Source organism: Oreochromis aureus, linkage group 23 (assembly GCF_013358895.1).
Source record: "Oreochromis aureus strain Israel breed Guangdong linkage group 23, ZZ_aureus, whole genome shotgun sequence".
NCBI lineage: Eukaryota > Metazoa > Chordata > Actinopteri > Cichliformes > Cichlidae > Oreochromis > Oreochromis aureus.
The window spans coordinates 14,162,900-14,175,883 of record NC_052963.1 but is presented as its reverse complement, the minus strand read 5'-3'; the positions used below and the strand labels follow the sequence as shown (position 1 = coordinate 14,175,883).

General features: G+C 40.4%; 1 pseudogene; it reads right to left on the bottom strand.

Moving 5' to 3' along the window:
- Nucleotides 1-12,584: 12,584 nt before the first annotated feature.
- Nucleotides 12,585-12,703, bottom strand: LOC116315333 (annotated as a pseudogene).
- Nucleotides 12,704-12,984: the final 281 nt, after the last annotated feature.

Genomic DNA, 12,984 nt, shown 5'->3' with positions numbered 1-12,984 from the left:
GTATTATTGTAAGGTTTTATCTTACAATATAAAGCACCTTGAAGTGACTGATTTTGCGATTTGGTGCTATATAAATAAAATGTAATTAAAAATAATATTTTTTCCACTGTGCTTGGACTCATCCGGCTTCTCTTTTTGGTAATAACCTCTCCACCTCTGGTGAAAACCCTTTCACATGGTCCTAAGAAGGCAGGGGTTTACGGGTATCCCGCAGAAAGCCTGTAAAGATTTGGATAGATGCACCTCTGCTTAGATTATATAGATTAGGTGTTGTTGTACCCCAGTTGCTTGGCACACACAAAGAAAGAGGTGAAACAGGTGAGTCTCCAACATGAGCAGGCAAATTTTGCAGGTATCCAATGCCATGGTCATTAATCACACCAGCACTCAAACCACTTTCTGAAACAGCAAGACTCTAATAATTTTCTCATCAGAGACATTACTCGCTCTTAAATAAGCAAGCCTTGATACACGCTTCATAAAAAAACGTACTGGGTTTCTCCACAAATGTTCAGTATGTCCCATCGTTAGTTATTTTCCTGTGTGCAGATTCCTGTGGAGAAGCCAATGTTGGAAAGTGGTGAGCTGTTCAGGATTAATTCTAAAGACTCTGTGAAGTGGTTTGGATCTGTCACTGCCCTGTGGAATCAGGACCGTCACTAGTGTCGGTCATTGTGTTTGGATTGTTGATTCACTGTAAATAAGTTCAGTAAACATTAGTACAGGCCTCGAGGCTGTTTTCTGTCTGCCTGAGTGATCCTTTACACATCATGTAAGATCTAAACGTAAAAACAGGTCAGATTATATCTGCTCACAATCATAATGAACAATAAACTCATTTTTTAACTTTGTTTCTTGAAAGGATATATTTTGCAAACTCTTGAGTCATGAGTTCTGTAGCTGCGTCTTTGGCTCAGTGACTTTGAATATCTTACTTTCACAGCTGTCTGTTGCTTATCTCTGCTCAGATATAGCATTCTCATTTCTGTTTTTTTAATCAGTATAAAATGGTTTGTAAGAAACTTACAAAGCAGTTTCACCACTGAGCACGATATATGGTTAATCTTTGTTTTACAGGCATTTATCAGAACTGCATCATCACTACCAGTATGAAGACAATGACTGCAGCGCTATTTGATCAACATATGTTGTCTTTATAATGCTTGTTTTATGCGAGCATCTTATTGCGATTGGGGCCTTCAGGTCCTCACAGACTGTGGTCTTGTCTCAGTTTGATCATAAGGAATCTCATAAGACATAAGTATTAGAAAATGTTTGTTATTTTCTTTCTATGTTTGGCTAAAGCAAAACAAAAGTAAAATACTACAAGGACAAATATCAACCATGGCTTTAGCTCTAGCATCCACATCACATAGACTATCTGGTCTTTTTATGCGGTACATGAGCCCAGTTGTAGCAGAGTAACATGCACAATACACATTTTAAGATTACTTTTATGCTTCTTTTCTGATTTAGAAGTTTTCTCATGTGTACGTTCAGGACAATTACTGGAAGCCACATTTCCTTACCCCTACCTCTTATGAATCTCTGTAGCCAATAAAGGCCCAAATACAGCTGCCCTCAGTTCTTATTCCCAACGCGTAACATACAGACAATTTGTCACGGCCCGAGGCATTTCATAGTAATGTGAAAGGTACCCTTCAGCATCCTTATGAGACGCTCCAGATTTTAATACAACAGAATGCAGCTCGCGACAGTAACACACACTTGGAGCAGAGGCTCCAGCTGTCCATTCCAGCCCTTTCCCTAACATTAACTCTAACCTTAACTTTAACCTTAACCCTATCAGGTAGTTTTTTTACAAAGCGATTCATTATCAAAACAAAAAACATATTTACGTGTATAGATTCATTCCAAACGGCTCTCATGCCTCCAAACGCATACCGATGATTTGTCACATAGCAAGTTTTATATAAGAACCAGTTCATTTTTATATTTTAGTTTTATTTTCAGTTCTGTACTTTGTACATGTAATATTGATTCGTTAAGTTGACTACATGTATAAGACCTAACTCGCTGACAGCAAATTTGAACAACTGTAATTGTTTATTTTCAGCATCTGAAATACTAGTTTAGTTTGTTTTTAGTTTTCTTTTTCTGTTTGGCTCCTGATATTAGTCAAGTACTATTTGTCAATGTTAAACTAATAATGATTAATGAAGTTAAGTAAAGGTATTATCCCAGTTTCATCCTGTTCAATTCAATTCACAACTGCAGTTGCCTCAAAGCAGTTTAAATTGCAATTTCACCAGCTGAGACCACATCCTCATTTTAGGTTTGACAGCATTTCTAGTAGATAATGGCAGATGGCTTGAGCGTGAATTTAGGCTGCAGTTTGGGGAAGGCCTCAGAGGGGACTGTCTGCGACTCCTGAGCTGTGCACGAGGGGTCGACCACCCACTGGATGGCCGAGCACTCGTTTTCAACCGTACTATAACTGACCTCACACTTCGACAGTTTCTGTCTGATGTGCTCAGGTAACCTGTAGCGCCATGAAACCACTGTCACACCAGGGTGCATAAGAAATGATGCTTTATGAGACTGATGGGGTCAGGCAGCGAGGAAAACAGATCTGCAAAATGCTATCAGCTTCAGTCTGACTACCTAAGACTACCTTAATTAAATAAAGTCATTACATGCTTGATAAAAGCCAAGTTTCATATAGTTTTTAATGTGCTTCTTTGGACAAAATGTCCAGCTGGGATAACCACATTTACTCAGGGCCTTCTTTATGTGCTGTTCTTCTGCCTCCCTGGCCGCTGTGTCTGTGGGGATGGTGTTCGCACTGTGTTGTATCGTCCTGATGACACCCAGTTTGTGCTCCAGTGGATGATGAGAGTCAAACCTTAAGTACTGATCCGTATGCGTAGGTTTCCGGTACACATCAGCTTTTAGACGTCCCCCATTACTGATGGAAATCTCACAGTCTAAGAAGGCTAACCTGCCACTTTTCATACTCTCCCTGGTGAATTTGATGTTTCGGTCCAGCAAGTTAATGTGGTCTGTGAAATGTGGTACGTCCTGAGATTTGGTTTTCACCCAGGCATCATCCACATGGTGGTGTTCCATGGTAGGATAGCAATTCCCTCTTTTCCACTTCTTCCATGTACAAATTGCCAAAAGAAAGCTCCAGCCGATCCGGGAGAGAAGGACAACCGCCGCCTAAGCGAAAACCTGCAGTGATCCTGTATGTGTCAGGAGTATCAGAGCAGTAGAGACGCATTTTTTTCTAAACACCGGGTCTCTGTGGCTGTTAAACCCCAAAACACGCCAAAAATTGGTCCACCCCATGGATCGGGTCCCCCGACACAAACAGAGTAATATAGTGTACGCTGTTAAGTGCCAGGAGGATTGCCAGGTTTTATACATCGGGGAAACCAAACGACCTCTGGCAAAGAGGATGGCACAACCTAGAAGAGCCACCTCGTCAGGCCAGGACTCTGCAGTCTAGTCACACCTACAGGCCAGTGGACACTCTTTCTATGATGAGGATGTACACATCCTGGACAGGGAGGAACGCTGGTTTGAGCGCGGAGTCAAGGAGGCCATTTACGTGAAAAGGGAAAGACCATCTCTGAATCGAGGAGGGGGCCTAAGGGTACATCTTTTACCATCTTACAATGCTGTGATTGCAGCCATTCCCCAACTCTCTGTGAATGGTACTCATGACCATTGATCAGTGGTTATTAATCAATGGTCATGAGAATTAGCAGAATAATGATGAAGGAACTGACCTCCCAGCCCATTGTTCCTTCAGTGGGCTGCTTTCAGTCATTATGCAAATGTACTGTTTATAAGATTGGGGAAACCTGCAGTCAGCCGAGACTGAAGAAGTCACTTAAATGAGTGGCAAAACGTTTCTCCCACTGAAAACTCTACGTCCGAATGAACAGAATCAATTTTTGGCGATATTATTTCATTTAATTTATTAACTTGTTTATTTGTGTTTCCTAAATGTTAATCATGCTTAACTATTAAAGTAAAAATACAATAGATATTTAAAACTACAAATTAGATGATACTTTTGCTCCAGACAATAACTAGCAAAGATGTCTCACCTCGTCTTCTTTTTTTCAGTTAGCCAAAGAGTGATTGGTTGCCTTGAACACCCACAGTAGTTGGCAGGAGTTGGTTGAATGAGGAAGATCTTCAGTGTAGGAAACTCTCTGAAAAGTCAGATTGTTTGCAGTGAGTTCATATATTTGCCAGAGGAAAGGTCAGCACCTTCATATCTGACCAGTTTGAATGAATTTATATCTAAGCAGAAATCGATTAACGCATGCACTATGCAAGTTAATATGTAAAATATCCATAATTTTAAAGATAACAAAATCAAGATCAAGTCATGTAATGTTGTCCATATCTGGTAGATTATGAAGTCTTCAGTATATACGGATATATTGATATTCTTATAACATTATAGATTTTCTTCCATGACATTTCTGCATTACACTTCCTTTCAGTAATCTTGACATGTATGTCATCTTCAGAAGTTTCACAAAAGCTTTTTTTCACATTTTGTCAGTCTTGGTTTTATTGAAGATTCTCCTGCTTTGAAACTCGAGTGGTGACTGAAAATGGGAAAACATAAACGCATTGTGGAACAAGAATTAAGTGCAGTTAAAGCTATAGTATTGGAGTGAATATCAAATACATCCAAAAGGTTAAAGTGGCATTTGGCAGGTAGGAGAAGTGTAAGTGAAAGTGGTGCAACGAGGGAAAAGAATTACTCAGAATAATTCGTTTTGTAATTTAATTCTTCCATCCATTTTCTTTAAACTTATCCGTGGCCAGGTCACTGGGGCAGCAGCCTAAGCAGAGAAGGCCACACCTCCCTCTAACAGAGAGATCACTACCCAAGCCTTGTTACCATAGCTGAAGGTAAGGACGTAGATCGACTGTTAAAGCGAGAGCTTCTCTTTTACGTTCAGCTCTCTCTTCACCACGACAGATCTATACAGTGTCTCCAGTCTGCGTCTGCACCCGCAGCATCAATCCATCTGTGAACTCCGTTTCCCTTCTCCGTCACTCGTGAACAAGACTGCGAGATTTGTAATTTAATAAAAGCAGTAATTTGTTTGTCAGAGTGCACCATCCATGTAACACCCTATTCTTTCTTTCCTGTCTTATATGGAAATTCACTTTGTGTAGCTGTTTGCAAGGCTGTTAAACTTCATCTATAGAGAGGTGCCTTATCATTTAGCCAGCTCTTTGAAGCAAAGCAGGTTCAAACTTAAAGCTGTGTTATATGGAGGACCACAAGAGCCATACGCATCGGAATAAAGAATTCTGTGCTTAAAATAATGAATTGTAGAATAAATTCTCCATTTGTAAATTCATTTTGAATTCCAATTTAATAAACTGATTTTTAAAATGCTTTTTAAAAATTTTCATTTCAAAAACCTTTTTGAATTCCAATTTAATAACCTTCATTTCAAATCCTTTTTCGAATTGCACTTTAATAAAGTGATTTTCAAAATGCTTTTTAAAATGGCGATTCCACTCCTCATTTCAAAATCCATTTCCCTTTCCTGTTCGCTCAGGGATTAATTTTTGGATTAGCTGCTGGATTAGCTGTTGGATTAACAACTTCATTTTAAAAATCCTGCTGCTATTCAAATTAGCCACACCGTGCGATGTAAGGAGCTCTCTGATTGGTTGGACACACATAAGCTGTCTGCCTGGATTTTACTAGCTCATAGCTTCGCCCTACTAAGAAGCGTGTGTGCAGCCAATAAAGGCCGTTCAGCCTCGGGATTTACACTCGGCTCAACACAGATATGTGAAGAATGAAGGGACCCTGCAGCGAAACGGAGAGCGCAACCTCTGACTGAGTGTCTGTTTACTCAGTCTGACCACCTGTTGAAGGTAACGTGCTAACATGGCTAACGCTAGCATCACCGCACCCCGTTATTTTAAGATCATTTTAGCTTATGAAAATTTTACATCGCAGCTGTACGAGCTAGCTACGTGTTTTGTAAGCTGCTGTGCTCTTCACAAATAAAGCTGGAAGCAGCTCAGACTGTTAGAACCAGCACTGAGGCCTGTTACATTTATACAGTGTTGGAGCAATGGCTGCAACCTACAGCCTTTAAACTAGCGATTAAAATGCTGACAGTAAACTCATCAGGCCAGATGTTACCACATTACTTTGTGATACTTAGAGTTAAAACAACTGAGACAGGCTGATTAAAATAACAGCTGTCAGTTCTCTCATTCAGTTCATTTAATATGTGAGAGCACAGATTCATTCTCAACTGGACATAAATGATTATCAAAGGTTGTATATATGATGAATTCATCCAATCCCAGCCTCTAACACAGTGCGCTGAATCTTAGCTTTGAATGTCCAGTATATTCTAATCAGTGCAATGTAAGCAGTCACTGAACCTACAGTATCTACACCTGTGTGGCAAATGTGTGGTAAAGACACTGATAATGAAATTTAATTATTAATACAATATACATCATGAGAAACGAAAGCTGAAATTGATTCAGTTTAATACTTTTCTCTGTATGCTCTGTGATTATAGAGGCCTTAAATTCTGTGATATATACTGTAAATGATTTTCACAGAGGTCTTAAAGTAGTTAAATCACTGCTGATAGTCTGGTTGTTTATATTTTCACGTTTTTGTGTCTGTAGGGCTGTTTGATGATGATTTGAACTCCTCTGGGAGATGAGGACACGCCCACATCTGTTCAATACTGCAGCCATTGATGGTGTTACGGCTCTGAGTCAGCTTTGTGCCATCAGACGCACACACTGGAAAACCAGCACCTGGACTTCATGCAGGAGAGACGGCCTCAGTGATTTAGGTTCATAAGCTAGTTCAAACATTTCTAGCCTCTTATCACTTAGATTTCTTAATCTTAACAGTGAATGCATTTAAAGCAGGAACTGCACACCTAGCCATCAAAGTTTGGCAGCATTAGTACTGTAAAGTTTTGTAGGGTCCTTGTTAAAAATTCCACAAGCATCACACCACATTTGTCATATATAGTTCCATTTCTTACAGTACATTGTTGAAACTATAAACTATATATTCTAGTTGTCCACTTGTCAGTAATTTTTGAGTAAATGGATGTCACTGATAAATCAGTGGTGATTCACCTGCAAATGTTTTTAACAAACTTCGTTTTTTGTAGAATTCATCAGCAGCTGTGAGGAGATGCATTTGAATATCTTCTGGTTCCACTTTTCCTAACCTGAAAGCTGAGGATGGCTAATTCCTGACAAGGACACACACCTCAGCGCTTATCATGGGTGTTACATCCTCTGTGCAGCAATTCCAGAGAAAACGAGAGAGCAACGACCACTCATTAAGACCAGCCAGAAATCTGTCCCTTTCTGGCAGCTGTGGAAACGTCCAATAAGAAAGTTTGCATTCTTAGAACAATGCTGGGTCATGTGTGATGTGTCATCATATGAGGATATTACATTTTGACTTAATTCTGCTCAATTAAGTGTTTTGATCATTGATCCAGTATGGCAGCTTTGTGTTGTGCTGCAAGTTAAAACCCATTGTCCTCATGAGCACAGCATCTAACAACTCTCCTTAAAAAAGTTGATTGACTTTAACTGGACACAATGGTTTCCAGTGGGAGATACATTCATCACTCATCTGTGACACTGGAGAAGTCACCTGAGTGAGTGATAAAACAATTTTCCATGGAGAATCCAGAGGAACTAAACTTTGTTGTTGTTTCTTTGGGCTCAATTTCAGCCTCAGGAGCATCTCTCAGAAGAAAACTGTTTTGCCAATCATCAGATAAAAAGATTGTTGAACCAGGTGGTATTCTCTGGAGTTTAAGACCAAAACTCAAACAGTGAATTGACTTTAGACTGGTGTTTAGGAGTATTCGGTGAGGGCTAGTTCTTTTAGGTTCAGCAGCTAACAAGATGGTGTATTGGTCAGGATACAGGAAGGAGGACAAGAGGCTTCCACTTTGCTGGATTTTCACCGCCAGCTGTTTTATTGCCACCTAGATGCTCAGTGTTGACAGCAGTCTATAGTAACAAACAAATTGCCATGAGTATATAAATATATACAGCAACAGCTCCACTAAGATAAACATAAAATATTAAATGAAATAAACCAACACATCCATCTGAATATATACATAACATAACATATGACTCGAATAATACCAATGTTACATCTCTGGCTCCTAACACAGAAAGGGCAGAAAGGATGGCAACCAGGAACACAGCTTACGTGACGAGGTAAAACAGAACTAAAACGGAAAGACAATCTCCCCTTCTGGAGTAGCAGCGCTGTACCCCAAACTTCTGCCTACGTAATTTCCTGCGACTCCACCCCACACAATATTGTAGAACATAGCCATAAAATCTCAGAGCCTTTTATACAACTGGAATTCATAAGATGAATAGAAATACTGCTGAAGCTCAATGATTCATTCATATATATATAAACATATACATATACATACATATATAGATAGATAGATGATTTTTTTCCAATTCACCAGGTCTGTAAAGTTCAGTATGACTGTGGTACATAATACAAAAGAATAAATACAGAAGAATAAAGACTTTTTGTGAATAACTTTACTCTTCTTAAATATAACTCCTAAAGCAAGTAAAAGTACAAATGTATACAAGTTAGAGACTTCCTCAGTAAGTTTACACGCTTTTGGAATGATTTTAATTGTGTGTTAAAGGAGAAAGAGATTAGGAGGTAAAGTAGAGGATGCAGAGTCCATCATCACTGAGGCCGTCTCTCCTGCATGAAGTCCAGGTGCTGGTTTTCCAGTGTGTGCGTCTGATGCCCAAAGCTGACTCAGAGCCGTAACACCATCAATGGCTGCAGTATTGAACAGATGTGGGTGTGTCCTCATCTCCCAGAGGAGTCCAAATCGTCATCAAACAGCCCTACAGACAGAAAAACGTGAAAATATAAACAACCAGACTATCAGCAGTGATTTAACTACTTTAAGACCTCTGTGAAAATCATTTACTGTATATATCACAGAATTTAAAATCCTAAATCCCGAGGCTGAACGGCCTTTGTACAAGCACACACGCTTCTTAGCAGGGCAAAGCTATGAGCTAGAAAAATCCAAGCAGACAGCCTGTGTCTGTCCAACCAATCAGAGAGCCCCTTACATTCCCACGGTGTGGCTAATTTGAATAGCAGCAGGATTTTTAAAATGAAGTCCAAAATTAATCCCTGAGCGAACAGGAAAGGGAAATGCATTTTGAAATGAGAAGTAGAATCACCATTTTAAAAAGTATTTTGAAAATCACTTTAAATTGGAATTCAAAAATGAATTTACAAATGCAGAATTTATTCTACAATTCAATATTTAAGCACAGAATTCTTTATTTCGATGCGTGTGGCTCTTATGGTCCTCCATAGTGTTAGCACTAATATTTATATTATTATACAAATATTGCCAAAGTACAATGAGTTTATGCAAGCAGCTTTTTCTGCAGAAAACTCTCATGGCTAAATAATTACTTTTACTGGTTTGATTGGAGTGATTTGATTTTTTGAATGACCTCATATGACACAGTAATATCAAGGCTTCTTAGATGTTGCACCAGTGACTTATTGCTTTGTGACGGACAAACACAGTTTTAAAATCTGAGGCTAGAGATGAACAGACACAGTGTCTAAGGCAGAGGTGGCCAACCAGTCAGAGACCAAGAGCCACTTTTTTTTTTACTGTGTTACCGCAAAGAGCCACATCATACGCATGGGCACACATGAACATCACCCATCCTTTCCTCCCCCTCTCTCTCTCACACACACACGCACAAAAAATACACACATCTCTGCTCAGCCAGATTTATTGTAAATGTCACACACCAACATGATCGTGACAGAAATGGACTCCTACAGTACTAAAACCACAGGCCAGTCATTTTCAACAATGAACATTGTGTGCACTGTCTCACACACACAAACTCTCAGTTCAACCAAGTCCACAAACAAAAATATAATAATCTACAATAGCATTTACTTCTACAATGCATGTTGTTTAGTGGGACTTCTGGCATTCCTTGCCTTGAACAATCCTCTTCAAATCTGGCTTGTATTCCGTTGTTGCCACTCGAAGCAATTCTTTCACATGAGTGTCAGTCAGAACAGATCGATGCTTTGATTTCACATGTTTTAGGGTAGAAAACACAGACTTGCAGACGTATGTTGACCCAAACATTGACAGTATCTTAAGCGCAGCCCGTTTGACATTGGGGTATTTTTTCATTGGCACACTTTTCCAGAACTCAATGGTCCCTTCCCTTAAAGCAGGTTTCAATTGGTCCTCCTCACAAAGATCGATCATCTCCAACTCAGCCACAGCTTCACCTGTGACTAGCGGGACTTTCAAACAGCCGGTTTCTGCATTAAATGGGTCGATGAGGAACGTAATCTGTGGCCTGTTCAATTGTAGGTCATGGAACTGGGTCACAAAACTTTCATGGAAGTTTTCAATCAGCGTTGCATATCTGGCTCTTTGCTTACTCAGGGCAGCGCTGGCGACTTGCCCGCTGGCTTTTAGCAGAGTGGGAAAATGCGTTAAATCTCCCTTTTGAATATGTGTCTTGAACAGCTTCAGTTTGTTGACAAACGCAAACACACTTTGCACCAGGTCAGGAAGCATTTTTAACTTACCCTGCAGGGTCAGGTTCAGTCTGTCCAAGTGACACAGCATGTCGACCAAAAAGGCCAGATCCATAATCCACTTGATGTCCGAGAGCTCGGGATAGTCCTTGTCCTTCTCTTCCATAAACAGATTCACGGCATCCAAAAGCTCAAAGAAGCGAGAGAGTACCTGGCCTTTTGACAGCCACCTCACAGTGCAGTGCAGCAGCAGGTCACCTGGAAGCCCTTGGTCCAGCTCAGCGATGAGATTCTTGAATTGCCTGTGGTTAAGCGCATGATTTCCATCACAGGCTTCATGACGTTATCTAAATTCAATGATTTAGACACGAGTTGCTCCATGTGGATGATGCAGTGGAAATTCCAAAACTCAGGAATAGTTTGGTCAGCTTTGCACAGCCCCACAAGCCCGTTCACAGATCCCATCATGGCTGGTGCTCCATCTGTGGCTATTGCAGTTAATTTCGTTATGGGCAGATTTGCTTTTTCAAATGCAGCCATCACATCTTTCTTTCACATCTATGCCACGGGTTCTGTCTTTTAATGGCACAATATCCAGGAGTTCTTCTTTGATCACACAATCGTTTGACAGAGACTGTGCAAATATTGCCAACTGATGCTTGTCTTGTATATCACAACTCTCATCCAATGCGACACTAAAATACTCACATGCTCGAAGGTCAGAGTGCAACTGTGATTCAATAGCCGTGTTAATGTCCGATATTCTGTGTTCAACAGTGTGGCGGGACAGTTGGACGTCTGATACCATGCGTTTTAGTTTGTCGTTTTCATTTTTTAACAAACTCCCCTTCATTGTATGGCTTTTTAGCCCGTGCAATGTTCCAAGCCAACTGATAGGATGCGAGCGTTATGGTCTCTGACCGCTTCGTAAATTTTTGGAAAAACTGTATCTGCTTTTCTGCCTGACATTTCAAAGTGGCCAACTCGTGCTTGCGAAGTTCAGTCCCTTTTGGAAATTCCTGGTCGATGTTAGAATGGAGTGAGCTGAAGTGGCGCTGAAGATTTGAAGCTTTAAAATGCGCTAATGACGTCTGACATATAAGGCAGAATGGCTTGCCATTGCGTTCAACAAAAAAATATAAACTCTCCCACTCTGGTAAAAACGTCCTGTGTTTATCTTCAGTAATGTCCCTGCCTACAATTAAACACATTCACTTACCGAAAATCGGGGCATCTGCTGTGGCAAATGGGTGCAAGCCTTTGACCACAAACTTAGTCACTGCTCGGTGACATTCATCCTGGCCTGAGAGGAGACGCTAACGGTAGACTGCAGCGAGAACTGCCAGCATCTGAGCCAGCCAGACTCTGTCTGTCTCTCTCATCATGGTCACCTAAATGCACAGTAATGGCAGGTTTTGTAATAAGGCAGATCACGCTAACATAATATGCACTGTTAGTTGATTATTTACCTGCCGCATTAACGGGAGAGGACGTGCAAACGTTACCGCTGCTGCTGGGTTGAGATTCACGAGTCCGGAGCGGAATTAAAAACACGACATTCATTTAAGGTTATCCCGTGTTTTGTGAGCAAATGCTTTTGCATTTTCATAGTGTTTCCTCCTTTAAATGAAATATCTACTTTGCAAGTATTGGAAGTTGCCCTGTTGTCATCCGCTCTCGTAAATTATAACCAAACTTTTGAGCGTTTGAGCCGCTTAGGCGCCCTGCCAGGTAAATGAAGCTCCGCAACGTGGTGACGTCATTCGGGGCGACTGAAATCGATAAGGGAATCGTTTGCAAAAATGGCAAACAATTCCAAGGAATTGAAACAGTGGGAACCGGTTCTCAACAAGAACCGGCTTTCCATACCCATCCCTAATATATATATATATATGTATACATATATTTAATGCTGTTTTCCATGAGTGAGCAGCAGCGTCCTCTGCAGTTTGTGTGTAGAAGTTCAAAAAGAAAGTTACAGCACCTGGTATTCCCAGGCGGTCTCCCATCAAAATACTGCCCAGGCCCGAGCCTGATTAGCTTCCGAGATTAGACAAAATCAGGCGTGTTCAAGGTGGTATGGCCGTAAGCAATAGAAGAATAGAATAATCCTTTAATTGTCCCACAAGGGGAAATTTGGTAGACACGTGCCGCATAAAAGGCCTTTTACAGATGATGTAGAAACATTCATCATGGTCTTAGTCGACTGTTCTCTGTCACACTCCATAATAGTGTCCTGCACTAAATGACCAGCTACACTTTTTAACATTAATTTGATATGTTATAGATAAAAACATTAATTTATGATTATACAGCTACATTCTGCAGCAACACGCTTTTTACAAAGTAATTTGTCAATAAAAACATAATGT